General features: G+C 38.5%; 1 protein-coding gene and 1 pseudogene across 3 annotated transcripts in view; one reads left to right on the forward strand and one right to left on the reverse strand.

Annotated features, from left to right (window-relative positions):
* SGK3 (serum/glucocorticoid regulated kinase family member 3) overlaps positions 1–19,893 on the forward strand; it is a 109,827-nt gene that overhangs the window by 13,478 nt on the left and 76,456 nt on the right. The gene's annotated exons all lie outside the window — the stretch shown is intronic.
* Positions 2,472–3,569, reverse strand: LOC133260500 (RNA guanine-N7 methyltransferase-activating subunit-like protein; annotated as a pseudogene).

Raw genomic sequence — 19,893 nt, forward strand, 5'->3', positions numbered from 1 at the left:
AAAAAGTGAAATCTTACAGGAATTTTTAAGACTTGGTGCTTTCACTTACATGGCTTGGGTTCAGTCCCTGGTTTAGGGAACTAGGGAGTGCTTGGAAAGTTGCTTGGACCGGCCAGAAAAAAAGTGGAATCTTAGAATATGTGGTCTTTTGTGACTGGTTTGTTTTACTTAGCATAATGTTTTTGAGGTCCATCCACATTGTAGCATATAATACTTCATTTATTTTTAGTGCTGAAAAATGTTCCAGTTTTTCAGTTTATCATATTTTGCTTATTCATTTATATATTAGTGGATAGTTGGATTGTTTCCACTTTTTGATGATTATTAATAAGGCTGCTGTGCATATTCATGTGCAGGCTTTTGTATGAATATGTATTTTCATTTTTGGGTGTATACCTTGCAGCAGAATTGCTGGGTCATGTATAACTCAGTTTAACTTTTTGAGGAATTGCCAAACTGTTTTCCAGTGTCTGCACTGTTTCCCAGTCCCACCAGCAAGGTTTGAGGGTTCAAATTTCTCCACATCCTCACCAACATTAATTATCTGTCCTTTTTGGACTTTGGTCATTTTAGTAGGTTTGAAGTGGTATGTCACTGAGGTTTTGGTTTTCATTTTCTTAATGGCTAATGATATTGAGCATCATTTATGTGCTTGTTGACCATTTGTAACCTTGGGAGAAATGTCTGTTCAGTTCCTTTGTCCATTTTTTAATAGGGTTATTTGTCTTTTTTGCTGAATTGTAAGAGTTCTCTATATATTTTGGATGCAAAGATTATATGATTTACAAATATTTCTCCTATTTTTGTGGATTTTCTTTTACTTTCCTAATGGTTTTCCCTTGAAGCACTAAAGTTTTTAATTTTGATGAAGTTCAGTTAATTTTCTCTTCTGTCACTTGTGCTTTGATGCCAGGTTATTCATCTAAGAAATTATTGCCTAGCCCAAAGTCACGGAGATTTACTACTGTGTTTTCTTCTAAGAACTGTTTCAGTTCTTACTTTTAGGTTTTTGATCTGTTTCAAGTTACCTTTTGGTTATGATGTGAGGCAGGGAGTTCAACTTTATTCATTTGTATGTGGATATTCAGTTGTCCTATGTTGGCATTCATTCGAAAATCAAATGACCATAAAGATTTATTTCTGTACTTTCAATTTTATTCTACCCATCTTTTTAAAACTTATTTTTTGAGGTATAGTTGATTTACAATGTTATATTAGTTTCAGGTGTACAATTCAATACTTTTCTAGACTATACTCCATTTAAAGTTATTATAAAATATTAGCTATATTACCTGGGCTGTACGTTACATCCTATATCTTATTTGTTTTATGCCTAGTAGTTTGTACCTCTTAATTCCTTAATCCTATCTTTCCTCTTCTTCCACTGTTCTCTCACTGGTAACTGGTAGTTTGTTCTCTGCGTCTATGAGACTGTTTCTTTTTTAATTGTACCCATTAGTTTTACTTCTTATTTTATTTTTTTTGAGAGAGAATGCTTACAAGTATTTTATTTGAATAAAACCATTATAATGGCCATTAAAATGATGGGAACTATGGTGCTCATTATGAAAGGAAGTTACAGCATCACTGTATTTACAGAAGAGGAGGCAGCAAAGGTGTACATCTGTAGGTGAAATAACATTGTAAACTCAACCCATATTAAATACCATAAAAGTAAATAGAGTCAAAACACACCTTTATTTACATGTGACTGAGAAGGAAGGGAACATTATGGAGTTAAACTTTTGCATAACGTGTAATGTTTATGTTAGCAAAGCCTTTGAGTTTGTGGAAAATGACTGTGTGCCTTAATCTTACCCACCACTAGATTAAGACACTAAAACTGAGACCGATTCCTTCCTGATTTTACAGCTTTATTTTTGATATCACTTTAAAAAGACACCACTATGATTGTGAAGATGACTCATACTTATAGAGTAATTACCAAGCACCACATTCACATAACAACAAAAACCAAACGAGATATACTATGATTGTTTTACCTTTCAATTACTACTGTGTACAGTATGTCATAAGTAGGCAGAGTGGTGCATTTAGGAGCTGATTGTACTCCCTGTGTAAAATTTTAGGAATGAGCACATCTGAGTGTAGGGATACTTCCTTATCTTACAAATTAAAAGCAAGCATTTTCTACATAAAATTTTTATTTCTGTGTGAAATAAAGACAACTCCTGAAGGTCTAACAAGGAAAAAAAGATACAACATTCAAAGCACTATTAAGTCATGAAACAAAGATGAATCTGAGGTAGAAGTCAAGCGATATAACCCACAACCTTTTTAGGGGAGTATTTATTCCCAGCAACCATCATGTCTCTCCAGTAAGATCTAATTTTTAAAAAGTTCCAAGTTCCAAAAATTTTTTTAAAAGTCCCAAGTTCCAAAAAAAACAGTTTCTACAATCAGATGTACAGCTATGACCAACAGAAAATACAACATAAACTTTTGTCATGTTAGCAGAGTAAATAATTTTACTAAAAGTTGCTGACACTTCTATCAGTAGTAGCCATAGGGAGGCCTTTGGTTGTAACCGTATTGACAGGGGTAGTAAGGTTCTTGTCTGTGCTGTGGGCAATTGTTATTGATATCCCAAGATCGTCCATGCCGTTGGTTGGATCGATTGTCACTTGGCCATCCCTGTCTGCTGTCCCTACCTCTAAACTGTCTATTATCTTACAACCGATTGCCTCTATTTCTCAGGTTGCCACCAGCTCTGATATTTCATTCCTCAACAATCAGAGGAGACTCAGGAGGGTGTTTCCGGTATTCTTGGTATTCTTTGTCATCTTCTGTGAATCTGTTGGCAAACATCTCTTCAAAATTTGGAACAGCTTCAGAAGTGTCAGTCATTCTGAAATTCCCAGGGATTTGAGGCGGCTGTTGTGTTTAATGTTTAGATTGTGTGGATCTCTGGTCCAGGGTGCTGGCACAGGACCTCTGTGTACACTCCTTCAGCTCTCCCAGGTAGCAGTTAGTTTTACTTTTTAGCTGCCACATATACGTGGAAAGCTCTTTCTGTCTTAATGCCAGTGCCACACTGTGTTAACTAGCTTAGTGTGGCTTTGTAGTAAGTTTTACAAACAGGAAGTATGAGTCCTCCAACTTTGTTCTTCCTTTTCAAGATCACTGTCTTATTTTGGGTCAGTTGCATTTCCGTATGAATTTTAGGATCAGCTTGTCAGTTTATGAAAAAAATGGCAAGGAATTTTGACAGGGATTGGATTCACTCTGTAGATCAATTTGGAGAGTATTGCCATCTTAACAGTATTTAGTCTTCGGATCCATGAACCTGGATTGTTTTTCCGTATCTTAAAGTCTTCTGTAATTTTTTTAAAATTTATTTTTATTTTTGGCTGCGCTGGGTCTTCTTTGCTCCGTTTGGGCTTTCTCTAGGTGGTGAATGGGAGCTACTCATTGCAGTGTGTGGGCTTCTCATCGTGGTGGCTTCTCCTGTTGGGGAGCACAGGCTCTTGGGGGCACGGGCTTTAGTAACTGCAACTCGCAGGCTCAGTGGGTGTGGCTCGTGGGCTCTAGGGCACAGGCTCAGTAGTTGTGGCACATTAACTTCGTTGCTCCATGGCTTGTGAAATCTTCCTGGACCAGTGATCGAACCTGTGTCCCCTGCATTGGCAGTTGGACTCTTATTCACCAGGGAAGTCCTATAATTTCTTTTAACAATTTTCTATAGTTTTCAGTGTACAAATCTTGCACTTCATTAAAATTTATTCCTAAGTATTTTATTATTTTTGATGCTGTTGTTAATGGAATTATTTTTTTAATTCATTTAATGTTTACTCATGCTACTGTACTTGATTTTTTGAGTATAATTTATATAACAATATATTAATACAATGATTTTTGAATATTGAGCTTGTATTCTAAATTCTTTAAAAAAATTTTTATCTTTAAAAACTCTTAATTGGAGGATAATTGCTTTACACTATTGTGTTAATTTTGGCTGTTAAACAATGTGGATCAGCCATATATATACATATATGGCTCCCCTCCATCTTGAGCCTCCCTCTCACTCTTCCATCCCACCTCTCTAGGTCATCACAGAACACTGAGCAAAGCTTCCCACTAGCTATCTATTTTACACATACTAGTATTCACACTTGCTGAACTTATTTATTAGTTTGAATAGTTTTTTTGGAGAATTGATTAGGATTTTTTATACAGTCAGTCCTCAATATCTGGGAGTCTTGCATCCCCAGATACAGACGGTGGACTGTATTCACGTACTGTTTTATATAAGGGCTTCTGGGTCCAATTGGGTATCTGCAGGGCCTCCTGGAACCAATCCCCTATGGGTACTAAGAGACAACTGTATATAAGATCTTATCTCTGCTCATAGAGATAGTTTTGCTTCTTCCTTGTCAATCTTTTAATCAAAAATTTATAATTTTTTTCTTTTTATAATTTTTTTTCTTGCTTGGTTGCTCTGGCTAGAACCTTCAGTGTTAAAGAGAAGCCTTGTCTCATTCCTAGTCTCAGGGGAAGAGCATTCAGTCTTTCACCATTACATGTAATGTTAGCTGTGGTTTATTTGTAGACACCTCTTATTAGCTTGAGGAAATTCTATTCTATTCGAAGTTTATTATGTTTTTATAATTAAAGAGTGTTAAATTTTGTCAAATGACTTTTCTGCATCCATTGAGATGATTGTGTGGTTTTTGTCCTTTAGTCTGTTAATACAGTATATTACATTGATTGGTTTTCAGATGATAAACCAACTTTGAATTCCTGGAATAAATCATATTTTGTCATGCTATATAATCCTTTTCATATGTTCCTGGATTTGGTTTGCTGGCATTTTGTTGAGGATTTTTACACTTAAATTGATCTATAACTTTCTCTTTTTTTTGTGATATCTTCATTTGGGTTTGGTATCAAGATAATACTGGCCTCGTTGATGAGTTCCTTTCTTTTCTTTTCTATGGGTGGTGGGAGATTTTGTGAAGGATTGGTATTAATTCTTCTTCAAATATTTGGTAGAAGTCACCAGTGAAGCCATCTGGACTTGGGCTTTTCTTTGTGGCACTTTTTATTTTAAATTACTAGTTCAGTTTCCTTACTTGTTATGTATATATTCAGGTAAGTACTATTTCTTCTTGACTTAGCTTCATAGCTTTTTTCTTCCAATGAATATGTTCATCTGGTTATCTACCAGATAATTTGTTGTATACAACTATTAATAATATTCTTTTAAAATTCTTATTTCTGTGAAGTTGGAAGTAATGTTCCATATTTCATTCCTTATTTCAGTTCAGTTCAGATGCTCAGTAGTGTCTGATTCTTTGTGACCGCATGAACTGCAGCAGGCCAGGCCTCCCTGTCCATCGCCAACTCCTGGAATTTACTCAAACTCATGTCCATTGAGTCAGTGATGCCATCCAGCCATCTCGTCCTCTGTCATCCTCTTCTCCTCCTGCCTTCAATCTTTCCCAGCATCAGGATCTTTTCAAATGAGTTAATTCTTCACATCAGGTGGCCAAAGTATTGGAGTAGTCTTCTTTCTTTTATTCTTGATCAGTCTAGGTAAAGTTTTTCCAATTTTGTTAAAATTATTTTGAAGAACTAACTTTTCATTCCATTGATTTTCTCTGTTGTTTTTCATTGATTTCTGCTCTAGTCATTATTACTTTCTTCCTTCTGGGGTGGTGGGGAACAGCAGTTCAGGAGAAAGCATAGATCAAAGAGCAGACAACAACTACAGAAGAATCAAACAAGAATGTGACAGTGGGAAATGTATAGGAGTAGAAGAAGGAAGAGGAGGAAGTAGTACTGAAGTCTTTATCGGTCCTTGGCAGAGAGGCCAGTACCCAGAAATGCACTCCTAGGCTTTCTAAATCTATATATGCCTCTGGGATGGAAATTCCTGAGAGTTAAGTGTATTGTTGGAACACAGCCTCTTCTGAAGTGTAGTTATTGCAGTAATTGAATTACCTCTTTCCACTTAGTTCCTGTAGCACGCTCTGTTTTGGCAACACTGAATGTCCAAACAAGTAGATGTGATTCTTTTATTAAAATCTTTTTAGCTGACTTAGAGAATAGATAATAGATATGAAAATGCTTGCCATAGTTAAGGGCATAAAGTAGGCACTTGATAATTGTTGGCTGATATTAACTTGTCCATAACATTCTATAGTATTTAATAGCCTACACTAGGGAATTTGCAGTGCCTAGGTTATAGTGTTTGATCTGCCAGTAATTTATTAAATGATCCTTAGCGAATGACTTTATTTTCCTTGACTTTAAATTACTCAAAGTTCTATCTACCTCTAAAATTTTACAGTTCTATTCATGTAGAAAAAAAGCTTTAACTATAGATTCTTCTTTTAATAGAGGTAGAAGTTGTTATTTTTGTTCTCAACTTTTACAATTTTGACTAGGGTACATTGCGTGAATAAGACTCTTTATAGCATTATCTAAAGCCAACCACTGATTTGTTTGAAAACAAAGGGTTTCTTTACAGTGTCATTTAGCCTGGCGTTGCCATGAATCCAAGAATTATTCTACGCTAATCAGAGAACAGTAATGCAGTTGTATTTAAATTTAGAGTTCCACCGTCATTCACAGAGACGAATGGAGGTGAACAAGTACTTCTAACTTAATTTGCAAAAGTTATAAATGTATTGGTGGAATTCTCTGCACGAATCATAGTAAAAAGCAGATTGGAAGCTTGGCCGAGATCGTAAGAGGCTGTTGGAGAAACTGTTGTTGCCTTTTGTTGTATTTGTTTTCTGAATCTGTGTGATTTTTTTAATAAAAAAAATTCATAGTCATGTAGATTTTAGAAGCATTCTTAGCATTTTGAAATGTTGATATATGGTGTGACAGAGAATGAGACTGTGTGGTTGGTTACCTTAGCTTTTAAAGGAAGCCAATGCCTGACTTTTAAATGCTGTGCAGAATCAAAATCAAATCAAAACTCCCTTGTTGTCCTTTACACTCACTGCATGTGATACTGACACTTGTGTATTCTGGTTCCCACATGGGTGCTAGTTTTTCCCACACCAGCCAAGCCTGAGACACGAGCTGGATGTCCTACAGTTTAACTCAGTGCTGACACTGTCTTCTTGGAGCTTCCACGGGTTAAGGGTTTAGTTCTGTATACCTGCACTCCCACCCTTCAACTGCCAGTTGCAAATCCAGGTTGTTACCTGGGCTTCTGACCAGAGGCTATAAATCATTTCTCCACCACTCCTTTGGGTTCAATTAATTTGCTAAGTGGCTCTCAGTACACAGGAAAACAGCTTACTTACTAGATTACCTCCAGGTGCACCAACTTGGAAGCTCTCCCAACCTCTCCTGGGATTTTTTTAGAGGCTTCATTGAGTAGGCGTAGTTGATTAAATCATTGACCATTGGTGATCAACTCAACCACCAGCCCCTTTCCCCTCCCAGGAGGTAAGGGGAACTAAAATCTCCCATGTTTCTAATTTATCAGATTGATTGTCTTTGCAACCACTTCCCAGCCTTAAATTACCTAGGGGCTTTCTAAGAGTCATTGCATTAATATAAAGTCAGATGTGACTGAAAGAGACTTACTATATGAATAACAAAAGATACCTATTTCACTTTTATCTCTCTTATCACTTAGGAAATTCCAAGGGTTTTAGGAGCTCTGTACCAGAAACAGACAGACCGAATGTGTGTGTGTGTGTGTGTGTGTGTGTGTGTGTGTGTGTGTGTATACATGAAAGTGAAAGTTAATCACTACATTTGAAATTGAAGTGATGTGTTCATCACTCAGTCGTGTCCAACTCTTTGTGACCCCATGGACTGTAGCCTGACAGGCTCCTCTGTCCATGGAATTTTCCAGGCAAGAATACTGGAGTGGGTTGCCATTTCCTTCCCCAGGGGATCTTCCCGACCCAGGATTTAATGTGGGTCTCCCGCATTACAGGCAGATTCTTTACCATCTGAGCCACCAGGGAAGCCCTGTTTATCCCGCGGCGTAATTAAATAAGAGCTGAAGCCCTTATTTATGTGGCTTATTAAATAAGCCCTTATTTATGGGCTTATGTGAAGCCCATTTAAATATATCAATTTTTATATTTATATTTATTTGTATATCTTATAAATATGTAAATGTATATTTATATATCTTAATAGAAATCACAATCTCATAGTACTGTACCTTGCTTAAAAATTATTAAAGTTATGACAACTAAAACAGTTTTTTTTCTACCTATATTAAAAAAAAATACACTTTAAATATCCATTTGAGCTTTCATGGGAAAACTGGGAGGCAATCATCCAAGTGTAACTGTGGGTTTTTCTTTTTTTTTTAATTTTAAATTCTTGCTATTAAAGTTCATTTACCATAATTCTATGTACACAGAATTATGTTTAAACTTAAGTTCAGTTTTAAAAGGAGGGAAAAGTGGCAAACAAGTTGCGAAACAGTAACTTAGGTAATGGATGTTGGTAATGAGTCATTACGGTTTGTTGTGTAAGTATGTACAGAAATGAGAGGCTCTATCAGGCATGCACCATGCATGCTAAGTCGCTTCAGTTGTGTCCAGGATCTTTGTGATCCTATGGACTATAGCTTGCCAGGCTTCTCTGTCATGGAATTTTCCAGGCAAGAACACTGGAGTGGGTTGCCATGCCCTTTTCCAGGGGATCTTCCTGATGCAGGGATCGAACCCATGTCTCTTTAGTCTCCTGCATTGGCAGGCAGGTTCTTTACCAGTAACTCCATCTGGGAAGCCCCTATCAGGCATACAGCTCTCCTGAAATAACAGATTCCCCAAATCCTTAATGAAAAGGACAGTGTACATGTTCCATGGAAGTCACTTCTCATGCACTTTCTAATCATTAAAACATAAAGCCTGGGTCACTTGGAAAAGGTTTTGGGTAAGTGGTTGTGTTGAAAACTAGGTATTTGTAGGGTAATTCTACTCTGCTCTACCCTGGTCACCATTTGTCCTTAAACCTTTCTGGGACCCACCTGATCTAGCCCTGTCTATGTGGGTAGGATTGACTTTCAGACTCATTTTTCTTGGTTAAAAAAAAGATGCAGGAATAATAAGCAAGGAGCACTTTCTCATTTCCTCTGAGGTAGTTAGGTACAGACTTAACATTTTCAACTTAGAAAGCAATTTTATTTTATTGTCTGTCATTAAAGTTTACCACTCAGGTTTCAATTTTTATGTTTCTCGTATAATTAAAGCAGAATGAGTCTTTGGACTGTGGTATTTAATAGAACCTTTAATTGAATCTTTAAACTTTAGTGTAATTATATGTAAAAATAGAATGTTTATTTAAAATGGGTATGTTATAAAATGGAATGAGTGTCATTGACAGGCATTGTTGTGTACAGAAGTAGCAGGTTGCCTCTGGTGACTCATCTGTTTTCAACTTCTGTGACAGATTATGCTAATAGTGGCTAAGAATGGGGGTCTCCAGACCATAGTTCAGATAGTGGTTCATCGGTCACTTAGTGTAGAAACTGACTGAGCCTTTGTAGTTGACTGGTCACCTCATATCTTTAAAAACAGGCTAAAAAATGGAGGAAAAAATTTGCCCTCATTCTATCCTGCATACCAGGAAAGGCTAATCTTCTCAAAGCTCTTTTTAAAAATTGCATGCATACATTTCCTAACCTACAATAGCTCTTTATGAGTTCAAGTCCAAACTCCTCACCCTGTCCTGCCTACCTAGACTGATTTTGGGCAGCACTTCTACAGAATGAGTCTGTGCAGTTAGATCAGTTTACTTCATGGGCAGAGGAGGCAGGAAATCTGGATTAGTTGTTCTCCTTTGGAGCAGATTTTGACTTTTCAAATCTAGGCTTTAGAATCAGTGTATAGAGTTTAAAGGTGTGTGTTGGTAAACTAAACAGAATCTTTGTATTCACTAAATATTTATTGAATCCTGGTCTGTGAAGTCAAGTGGGCCTTAAGAAGCATTACTACAAACAAAGCTAGTAGAGGTGATGGAATTCCAGCTGAGCTATTTCAAATCCAAAAAGATGATGCTATTAAAGTGCTGCACTCAATATGCCAGCTAATTTGGAAAACTTAGAAATGGACACAGGACTGGAAAAGATCAGTTTTCATTCCAATCACAAAGAAAGGCAATGCCAAAGAATGTTCAAACTATCATACAGTTGTACTCATTTCACATGCTGGTAAGGTAATGCTCAAAATCCTTCAAGCTAGGCTTCAACAGTAGTGAACCAAGAACTTCTAGATGTACAAAATGGATTTAGAAAAGGCAGAGGAACCAGAGATCAAATTGCAGACATCCGCTGGATCATAGAAAAAGCAAAGGAATTACAGAGAAATATCTACTTCTGTTTCGTTGACTATGCTAAAGCCTTTGTGTGGATCACAACAAACTGTGGAAAATTCTTAAAGACATGGGACTACCAGACCACCTTACCTGCCTCCTGTGAAACCTGTGTGCAGGTCAAGAAGCAACAGTTAGAACCAGACATGGAACAATGGACTGGATCAAAATTGGAAAAGGAGTATGTCAAGGCTGTATATTGTCGCCTTGCTTATTTAACTTATATGCAAGTACATCATGTGAAATGCTGGGCTGGATGAGTCCCAAGGTGAAATCAAGATTGCAGGAAGAAATATCAGTGACCTTAGATAGGCAGATGATACCACTCTATACCCTCAAGATGGCAGAGTGGAAGGACATGTGCTCATCTTCTCTTGCAAGAACTCCAAAATCACAACTAGCTGCTGAACAACCATCGACTGGAGACTGTTTGATCCCACCAAAAAAGATACCTCACGTCCGAGGGCAAAGGAGAAGCCCCAACAAGGTGGTTCAGTTCATCACTCTGGACTGTTTGCTACCTCATGGACTGCAGCACCCCAGACTTCCCTGTCCATCACCAACTCCTGGAGTTTGCTCAAGCTCATGTCCATTGAGTCGGTGATGCCATCCAACCATCTCATCCTCTGTTGTCCCCTTCTCCTCCTGCCTTAACTCTTTCCCAGAATTAGGGTCTTTTCTAATGAGTCTGTTTTTCGAATTGGGTGGCCAAAGTATTGGAGCTTCAGCTTCAGCATCAGTCCTTCCATTGAATATTCAGGACTGATTTCCTTTAGGATGGACTGGTTGGATCTCCTTGCTGTCCAAGGGACTCTGAAGAGTATTCTCCAACACCACAATTCAAAAGCATCAATTTATGCTGGATCTTAGTTCCCTGACTAGGGATCAAGCCTTTGCCCTTTATAGTGGCAGCTTGGAGCCTCAACCACTGGACTACCAGGGAAGGTCCCTCATTATTTCCTTAAAAAAAAAAAAAAAAAGAATTTTATTTTTCTTTCATGCATATAATATTTTCTGTCTCTGTGAAGTTGTTTTTTTTTTTTTTTTGTAAATAAAAACCTTTGTCTATTCCTAGTATTCTATTTCCTATTTTTAATGTATTCTAGTTTTTTTTTTTTTTAATTTTGGTCCTTTGTGTTAGAGATTTCCTTTAAGTGCTTGATAATTATTTAAGAGTAAGACATTACTTTTTCAACAAAGGTCCATCTAGTCAAGGCTGTGGTTTTTCCAGTAGTCATGTATGGATGTGAGAGTTGGACTATAAAGAAAGCTGAGCACTGAAGAATTGATGCTTTTGAACTGTTGTATTAGAGAAGACTCTCAAGAGTCCCTTGGACTGCAAGGAGATCCAACCAGTCCATCCTAAAGGAGATCAGTCCTGGGTGTTCATTGGAAGGACTGATGTTGAAGCTGAAACTCCAATACTTTGGCCACCTGATGCGAAGAGCTGATTCATTTGAAAAGACCCTGATGCTGGGAAAGATTGAGGGCAGGAGGAGAAGGGGACGACAGAGGATGAGATGGTTGGATGGCATCACTGACTCAATGGACATGGGTTTGGGTAGACTCTGGGAGTTGGTGATGGACAGGGAGGCCTGGTGTGCTGCGGTTCATGGGGTCGCAAAGAGTTGGACACGACTGAGAGACTGAACTGAACTAAACTGAATTGAAGACACTAAAATAGGGGCTTCTATGGTGGCTCAGACAGTAAAGAATCTGCCTGTCAATTCAGGAGACCTGGGTTTGATCCCTGGGTCAGGAATACATCCTGGAGAAGGAAATACCAACTCACTCCAGTATACTTGCCTGGAGAATCCCATGGATGGAGGAGCCTGGCAGGCTACAGTTCACGGGGTCACAAAGAGTCAGATACTACTGAGCAACTAACACTTTCAAGACACTAATAGAATGTATTAAAAATGGAATAAAAGTTCTGTGATCTGGATGGAACTTGTTAAAGATGGAGACCGTCACAGATTTCATCAGCAGCCTCTCTTTTCTCAGGACCATACAGTTTTCCCAGGTAAGAAGCCTCTCATCTCCTTCCTGTTGTTGCCCTAAAGCCTGAGCCTCTTCTCAGGTTCTGCGGGCTATGTCAGTGGGCTCCTGCCTGGCACCCCTCTCAGGCCCTCTCAGGTTTCCCCTTCTGCCACTCTTACCTCCTTCCTACTCCTCCATAGGTTTTCTGTCTTCAAGTAGGATGTTTTGTGTCTTCCTATTTTGAGGTGATTTCTGAGAAGACGAGGTGAAACACCTTTACACCAACATTTTAAAACCAGAAATTCCTACTTGAACTTCTTAATTCACAAGTCTCTCCATATACATCATTTAGAAAATGGAGGGAATATGCTGTTGTTTCTCCCACATGGGGATTTTGAGACCTAATCAACGTTAGTGCTTTTATGAAGATGAAATCTTCTCAAAAGTATTAACTAGCATGCTGTTTCCAGAGAGCATAGAAGGAATGCTATATATATTTTTGGATTACCTTATGTGGTTTACTATTTCAAAAAAAAATAAGAAAATTTAAATTTTGGTAGGCCAGTCTTTGTTGGTCTCTCATGGTCAATTCAGATATCCAGTGTATGACATCAGGAGATGATTCGTAATACGAAGCATGCTGAACCTTTGTGAAAGTTGTTAGTTCTCATGATTTTAAAGTGTGAAGTTTACTTTTAAAATAGACTTTTATTCCCTAACCTCATTTTAATGTTTTTATTCTTTTTGAGCATATGACCATGGTTTTTCCTCTCAGTAAGTTCAGTAAGATTTCTTACAGAGTAATGCTTACAAATAAAAGACTGTTTTTAAGTAATTTAAGCAGCCATACAGTTTTTTAATTAAAGGGCACAGAATGCCTGTTTTTGAAAGTCCAGGTCTTGACTAGTAAGAGAATGGGGGTGGGGGGTGGGAGACTCAGATCCAGTATGGTGCCATGCTATGGAATAATGGTCTTAAGTTCTTTGACATGTGTGCTCTTTTAGGATAAAGCTAAAAAGCCTCTTGTCTTTCAAACTTTTAGCTACTTAGCAGTTCAGTTTTTTAAAAAGCTGTTATCAAAAATTAATGCGGTGTGTTTTCAGTTCAGTTCAGTCGCTCAGTCATGTCCAACTCTTTGTGACCCCATGAATCGCAGCACGCCAGGCCTCCCTGTCCATCACCAGCTCCCAGAGTTCACTCAAACACATGTCCATTGAGTCGGTGATGCCATCCAGCCATCTCATCCTCTGTCATCCCCTTCTCCTCCTGCTCCCAATCCTTCCCAGCATCAGAGTCTTTTCCAGTGAGTCAACTCTTTGCATGAGGTGGCCAAAGTACTGGAGTTTCAGCTTCAGCATCAGTCCTTCCAATCAACACCCAGGACTGATCTCCTTTAGGATGGACTGGTTGGATCCCCTTGCAGTCCAAGGGACTCTCAAGAGTCTTCTCCAACACCACAGTTCAAAAGCATCAATTCTTCAGTGCTCAGCCTTCTTCACAGTCCAACTCTCATATCCATACATGACCACTGGAAAAACCATAGCCTTGACTAGATGGACCTTTGTTGGCAAAGTAATGTCTCTACTTTTCAATATGCTATCTAGGTTGGTCATAACTTTCCTTCCAAGGAGTAAGCGTCTTTTAATTTCATGGCTGCAATCACCATCTGCAGTGATTTTGGATCCCAGAAAAATAAAGTCTGACACTGTTTCCACTGTTTCCCCATCTATTTGCCATGAAGTGATGGGACCAGATCCCATGATCTTCATTTTCTGAATGTTGAGATTTAAGCCAACTTTTTCACTCTCCTCTTTCACTTTCATCAAGAGGCTCTTTAGTTCCTCTTCACTTTCTGTCATAAGGGTGGTGTCATCTGCATATCTGAGGTTACTGATATTTCTCCAGGCAATCTTGATTCCAGCTTGTGCTTCTTCCAGCCCAGCGTTTCTCCTGATGTACTCTGCATATAAGTTAAATAAGCAGGGTGACAACATACAGCCTTGACGTACTCCTTTTCCTATTTGGAACTTGTCTGTTGTTTCATGTCCAGTTCTAACTGTTGCTTCCTGACCTGCATATAGGTTTCTCAAGAGGCAGGTCAGGAGGTCTGGTATTCCCATCTCTTTCAGAATTTTCCACAGTTTATGCGGTGTGTTTTGCTGTAGCCCGCCTGGCTCCTCTGTCTATATTATGCTGCAATGCGGTGTGTTTTACAGCATAATATAGACAGAGGAGCCAGGCGGGCTACAGTCCATGGGGCTGCAAAACAGTCAGACATGACTTTAGCAACCAAACAACAACAAAAAATGGTAGATAGAACACAAGCATAAGTGTTGAACTTGAGCCCCAGCACTGCCAATTGCTACGTGAATCTGAACAAGTCAGTATTTCATTTCCTGGATCTGTAAAATGGAGTTCATAAGGTTTCCTCATAGGGATTCCATGAGAGAATGCATGTGAAGTCCTTAGTACAATGGTAGCTGGTTCTGTTGAGGTATGTGAAGAATCTGGCAAGCACCCTTTCCTCCTACTGTCCTCCTACTTACTCAGGATGTTCTGCAGATTCAAAACTACCACTAGGAAGTTATATAATATAGATCCTTTCTTCTACTAATTCATAGAAGATTTAATTTGGAGATAGTTTTGGTAAATTAAAAAAAACACTGCCACTAAAGTAATGTTTATGCCCAGAGCTTTCTAAAGAGTCAATCCTGTCTGTGCTGAATTAGCAACCTATAAAAACAATAGTGAGTTGCTGGAGGAACTCCAAATTTTTGGAATAATTTATTTCCGAGGTTACTCAGGATTTGGGGGATTACCAAGGAGAATTTATCAATATGTCAAGCCTCGATAGATTCTTCCTTTTTCTGTTAATGTACTGTAAGTATGCTGGGCTCATCCTGCCTGTGGGGCATGCTTTGTTCAGACTGTTGTTGGAATCGCCAGCATCGCTATCCCTCTGGGCCTGACGTAATGCCTACTTAGGCTTGCGACCCATAGGACCAGTCCAGCCCTGCCCTGACTTGCATTTTCCTGTAACACCACTGATTTTAAGATCAATAAACTCTCTACTCTGACAAGTAAAAGGAGCACACTCATCAATTTTAATTGTGAAAACTGCCTATATACTATGGTCATTAATTTGTCTGGGTTACTTTTACAGAGATGATAGACTCATCAATTTGAAACCTGTCATGTCAGAGTTGGCCATTAGGGATTTCTGACTTTGCTATTAATTATTTCCAGTGAAACTCTCAGTAGATATCCCTATTGTATGAATGCTTATATGAGAGAATGGTGAAGAAAATATGAAGTAAGGGATCTGTTTTGTATTGTTCAGAAAGTTATTCTGAATAATACACTTTATGAAATTAGTTACCTTTGGTCACCATATAACTGAATGGGCAAACTTTTATTTGTTTCATGATAGAAGAGTTACTATTTCGGTTGTTTCTTTTATTTGGAAGACTTATTCTAAATTTTGAAGGCAGATAATACACAACTTTATAGACAATTTCTTCTTATACTATCAATCTCCTTGTATGCTTTTTTATTTAAAAAATAAAAGATTTAATGTTCCAGGGATATAGTGGACTTAGATTTGAATTATTTAAAATATTTTTGTAAACTGTTCATTCCTTTAACATACTTTTAAACATATTAAGAAGAAATCTGTAGCATGTATACATAGTATAGAGAATAACAACAAAACAAATATTCATGTATCTATCACCCAGTTCAAGAAACAGAATATTAGCCATCCATTAGTTTCCCCATTGGAGAAGGCAATGGCACCCCACTCCAGCACTCCTGCCTGGAAAATGCCATGGATGGAGGAGCCTGAAAGGCTGCAGTCCATGGGGTCGCTGAGGGTCAGACACGACTGAGCGACTTCACTTTCACTTTTCACTTTCATGCATTGGAGAAGGAAATGGCAACCCACTCCAGTGTTCTTGCCTGGAGAATCCCAGGGACGGAGGAGCCTGGTGGGCTGCCGTCTATGGGGTCGCACAGAGTCGGACACGACTGAAGTGACTTAGCAGTAGCAGTAGCAGTTTCCCCATTGCCCTTCCCCAATTCAGTTTACCTCCCTCTGTCCCTCGAATAACCATGACAAAACTTTGTATTTGTATTGTCCCTTGACTTTTTGTAAAACTAATTCTTGTTTATCCCTAAACAATAAATTGTTGAACTTTTTCATTTTTGAAACTTTAACAAATGGAATAATTTCTCCTGATACTTACTTTTAATATAATCAAAGTAACACTGGTGACATTCACCCATGTTGATGTATACGGATATTCATTAATTTTCAATTCTGTATAATATTCCACAATTCAGTTACCTGGTCTTCCCTTGATGGACTTTTGAGTCATGGCTAGATTTTGGCTAGTACAAACATTAACTTTTTAAAGAATTTGTTTGATATGGATTTTTTTTTTTAATGACTTGATTGAATTTGTTACAATATTGCTTCTGGTTGATGTTTTGGTTTTATTTATTTTTTTGGCTGTGGGATCTTCGCTTCCCAAGCAGGGATCAAATCTGCCCTCCCTGCATTGGAAGGCAAAGTCTTAACCACTGGACCACCAGGGAAGTCCTAAACATTGACTTCTTAGACGTGTCCCATGAGCCAAAGCTGAATTGCTAGGCAAATTGCTTAATCTTTGAATTTCATGAAAAATGCATTTGCTTTTCTTTGAACTTGAGAATTTGAGATTGAGATCATTTATTTCAAATCAAATAAATTTGTATAATTTATTTCAAAATTATACAAATTGATAATTTTATATCAATTTTAGCAGTTTTTCTAGGAAAATTGTTTCCTTTTGAAATTAGAGATAATTGATTTATTCAAAAAGGTCAGGCAGTGAGAAATTCTTGATTATTTAGATATGTTTATATTATAGATGTAAGGACTTCCGTCCAACATGGTGCTAGTGGTAAGGAACTGCCTGCCAATGCAGGAGATGTAAGAGACATGGGTTCAATCCCTGAGTCGGGAGAATCCCCTTGAAGGAGGGTATGGCAACCTATTCCAGTGTTCTGGCCTGGAGAATTCTATGGACAGGGGAGCCTGAAGTGACTTAGCACATACATAGTTGTAAAGATATAGATATATAAATAAAATAAGATAGATCAATTTCAGAAATCAGAATATAATAATAATAATGACTAACTTGAATATATACAAAACAGAATGACTGTCCTGGTGTGTGCCACATGAATAACTGAATATCTGCCACTGCCTGGAAGTAGTTTTTTGTGTGTGTGTGCGTAAATGTCTGAATATGGAAAGTGAAAAAATTGCCTTCAGACTTCTTGATTTGGGGATAAAAGAGGAATTTTCTGTTTATTCAGCCTGTTTTGATTCCCAGTGCATCTTCTACTGTCTGGAAGTAAGATGGGCTATATAAGAGGCTGAATTAATTTTTCACTGTGATGCTGAAAATGATACAAATTCAGGAAAAGATGAGTCAATAATAGCTATCATAATTGTCAACTTCACCATTAGTGTTTATCGCCAGTGCTTTCCTCTGTATATATTTGAGAATGTTTTACAAGTGAAATTTTATGCTTTTCTGATATAATGCCCTCTCTTCTGAAAAGTCCTTGTTTTACAACAGTATAAAATTCACTTTCTTTCTAGATTTCTTTCCTTCCTCCCCGCCTCCTTACTTAAGACGTTGTGTTTGCCCTTGCCTGGGCCAGCCACCTGTTTGTGTAAGTAGCAGAGATGCAGGAAGGAGCAAGATCCAATCCTGCCCGCACAGAAGTAGGTAGAGCTCATTGGAAGAGAAGAATAGCAGGTAGTTCACAGACATCTTTTTTTTTTTTTTTTTTAATAAGAGTTGGTTCATATTTAGTCTTAAGAAAGGATGAGGAAAAGCCTCCACTATTAAGATATTTTTAAAAACTTGTTCTTTAATTAAAAATAAATATTCAATAAATTTACTTGTTTACTTACTCTTTTTTTTAGGTCATTTTTATACCTATATTTTCAGAGCCTGAAAGAAAAAGAAAAATCATTATGTATTTCCTAAAATACCATCCTGTATTCTTGTTTGGATTGCATTAAAAAGGAGAACTGCTTTTCTTCAATAATTTTTTTTTTTTAATTCCATGAGTCATGACTTCTGGAAACTTCTTATTTAGAAGACATTTAGTGGTCATTGATCATTTTTTGTGGGTGTGATTATTTTTATGAAATCATAAGTATTACATGCCATGTGGAACTATGTGAAAAACACATAGGATGGTTTCCTGAATCCATGTTGTACTCAAACACTTAACACAAAAACGGGCTGTGCTTGGGGAGGAGAGGGCAGAACAATTCAGGCAGAGAAAGTGTGCAGCATGCAGTCTATAGAGAAACACAACTAGCTTTTTCCAGAAAGAGAGGAGGATGTTGCTGGAGGGCTGGGGGAAGAAAGCCCTGGTGCTCCCACGGGGATGCTGAGGAAGATAAAGTCTGGTGGCCACTCTGTTTTAGGTAAGACTGGGGGCAGTGCCATCCAACCATCTCATCCTCTGTCTCCCACTTCTCCTCCTGCCTTCAATCTTTCACAGCATCAGAGTCTTTTCCAAAGAGTAAGCTGTTTGCGTCAGGCGGCCGTAGTAGTGGAGCTTCGGCTTCAGCATCAGTCCTTCCAGTGAATATTCAGGGTTGATTTCCTCTAGGATTGACTGGTCTGATAGGTAGTGGATGCTGGTTGAATGTAACAGCATCCACTTAGGTAGGGCCCTAAGTCCTAACCTAAGTCCAGGTTCAAGGGCAGCTTCTCTAAGGAAGTCTGATTCAGATTCCCAAAGGGTTAGTGGGAGGAGTTAGCCAAGTTTTGTGCACTGAATTGTGCCCTCCTCTTTGCAATTCGTATGCTGAAGACCTAACTCCCAGTACCTCATGATGTAACTTTATTTGAAGAGAGGCTATTTAAAGACGTAATTAAGGCTACATGAGACCATTAGGGTGGGCCTTAAGCCACTATGGCTGGTGTCTCTAAAAGAAGAAATTAGGACACAGACACCCAGGAGGAGGACCACGTGGAGACACAGGGAGAAGACATCTGTCTACAAGCCAAGGAGAGTGGCCTTGGAAGCCACTAACCCTGCAGACACCTTGATCTTGCACGTCAAGCCTCCAGAATTGTGAGAAAATAAATTCCTGTTGTTTAAGCCACCCCATCTGTGGCGCTTTGTTATTGCGGCCCTAGTTGACTAATAGGCAAAAAGCAGGTTTGCGAGGCTTCAGGTGGAGTGAATATAGGGCGACCTGGGGAGAACTGCGGTTGGTCATTTCAGTATTTAACAGGACTCACTCCATCTACTTCCCTGATGGCTCAGATAGTAAAGCGTCTGCCTGCAATGCGGGAGACCTGGTTCAATCCCTGGATCAGGAAGATCCCCTGGAGAAGGAAATGGCAACCCACTCCAGTACTCTTGCCTGGAAAATCCCACGGACAGAGGAGCCTGGTAGGTTACAGTCCATGGGATCTCAAAGAGTCAGACATGACTGAGCGACTTCACATCGTCATGCATGGTTACTCCATCTGTTTGGAGCCCAAGAAACAGGAGAAGAATAGCATGTCACCC

The sequence above is a fragment of the Bos javanicus genome, chromosome 14 (assembly GCF_032452875.1).
Source record: "Bos javanicus breed banteng chromosome 14, ARS-OSU_banteng_1.0, whole genome shotgun sequence".
Taxonomy (NCBI): Eukaryota; Metazoa; Chordata; class Mammalia; order Artiodactyla; family Bovidae; genus Bos; species Bos javanicus.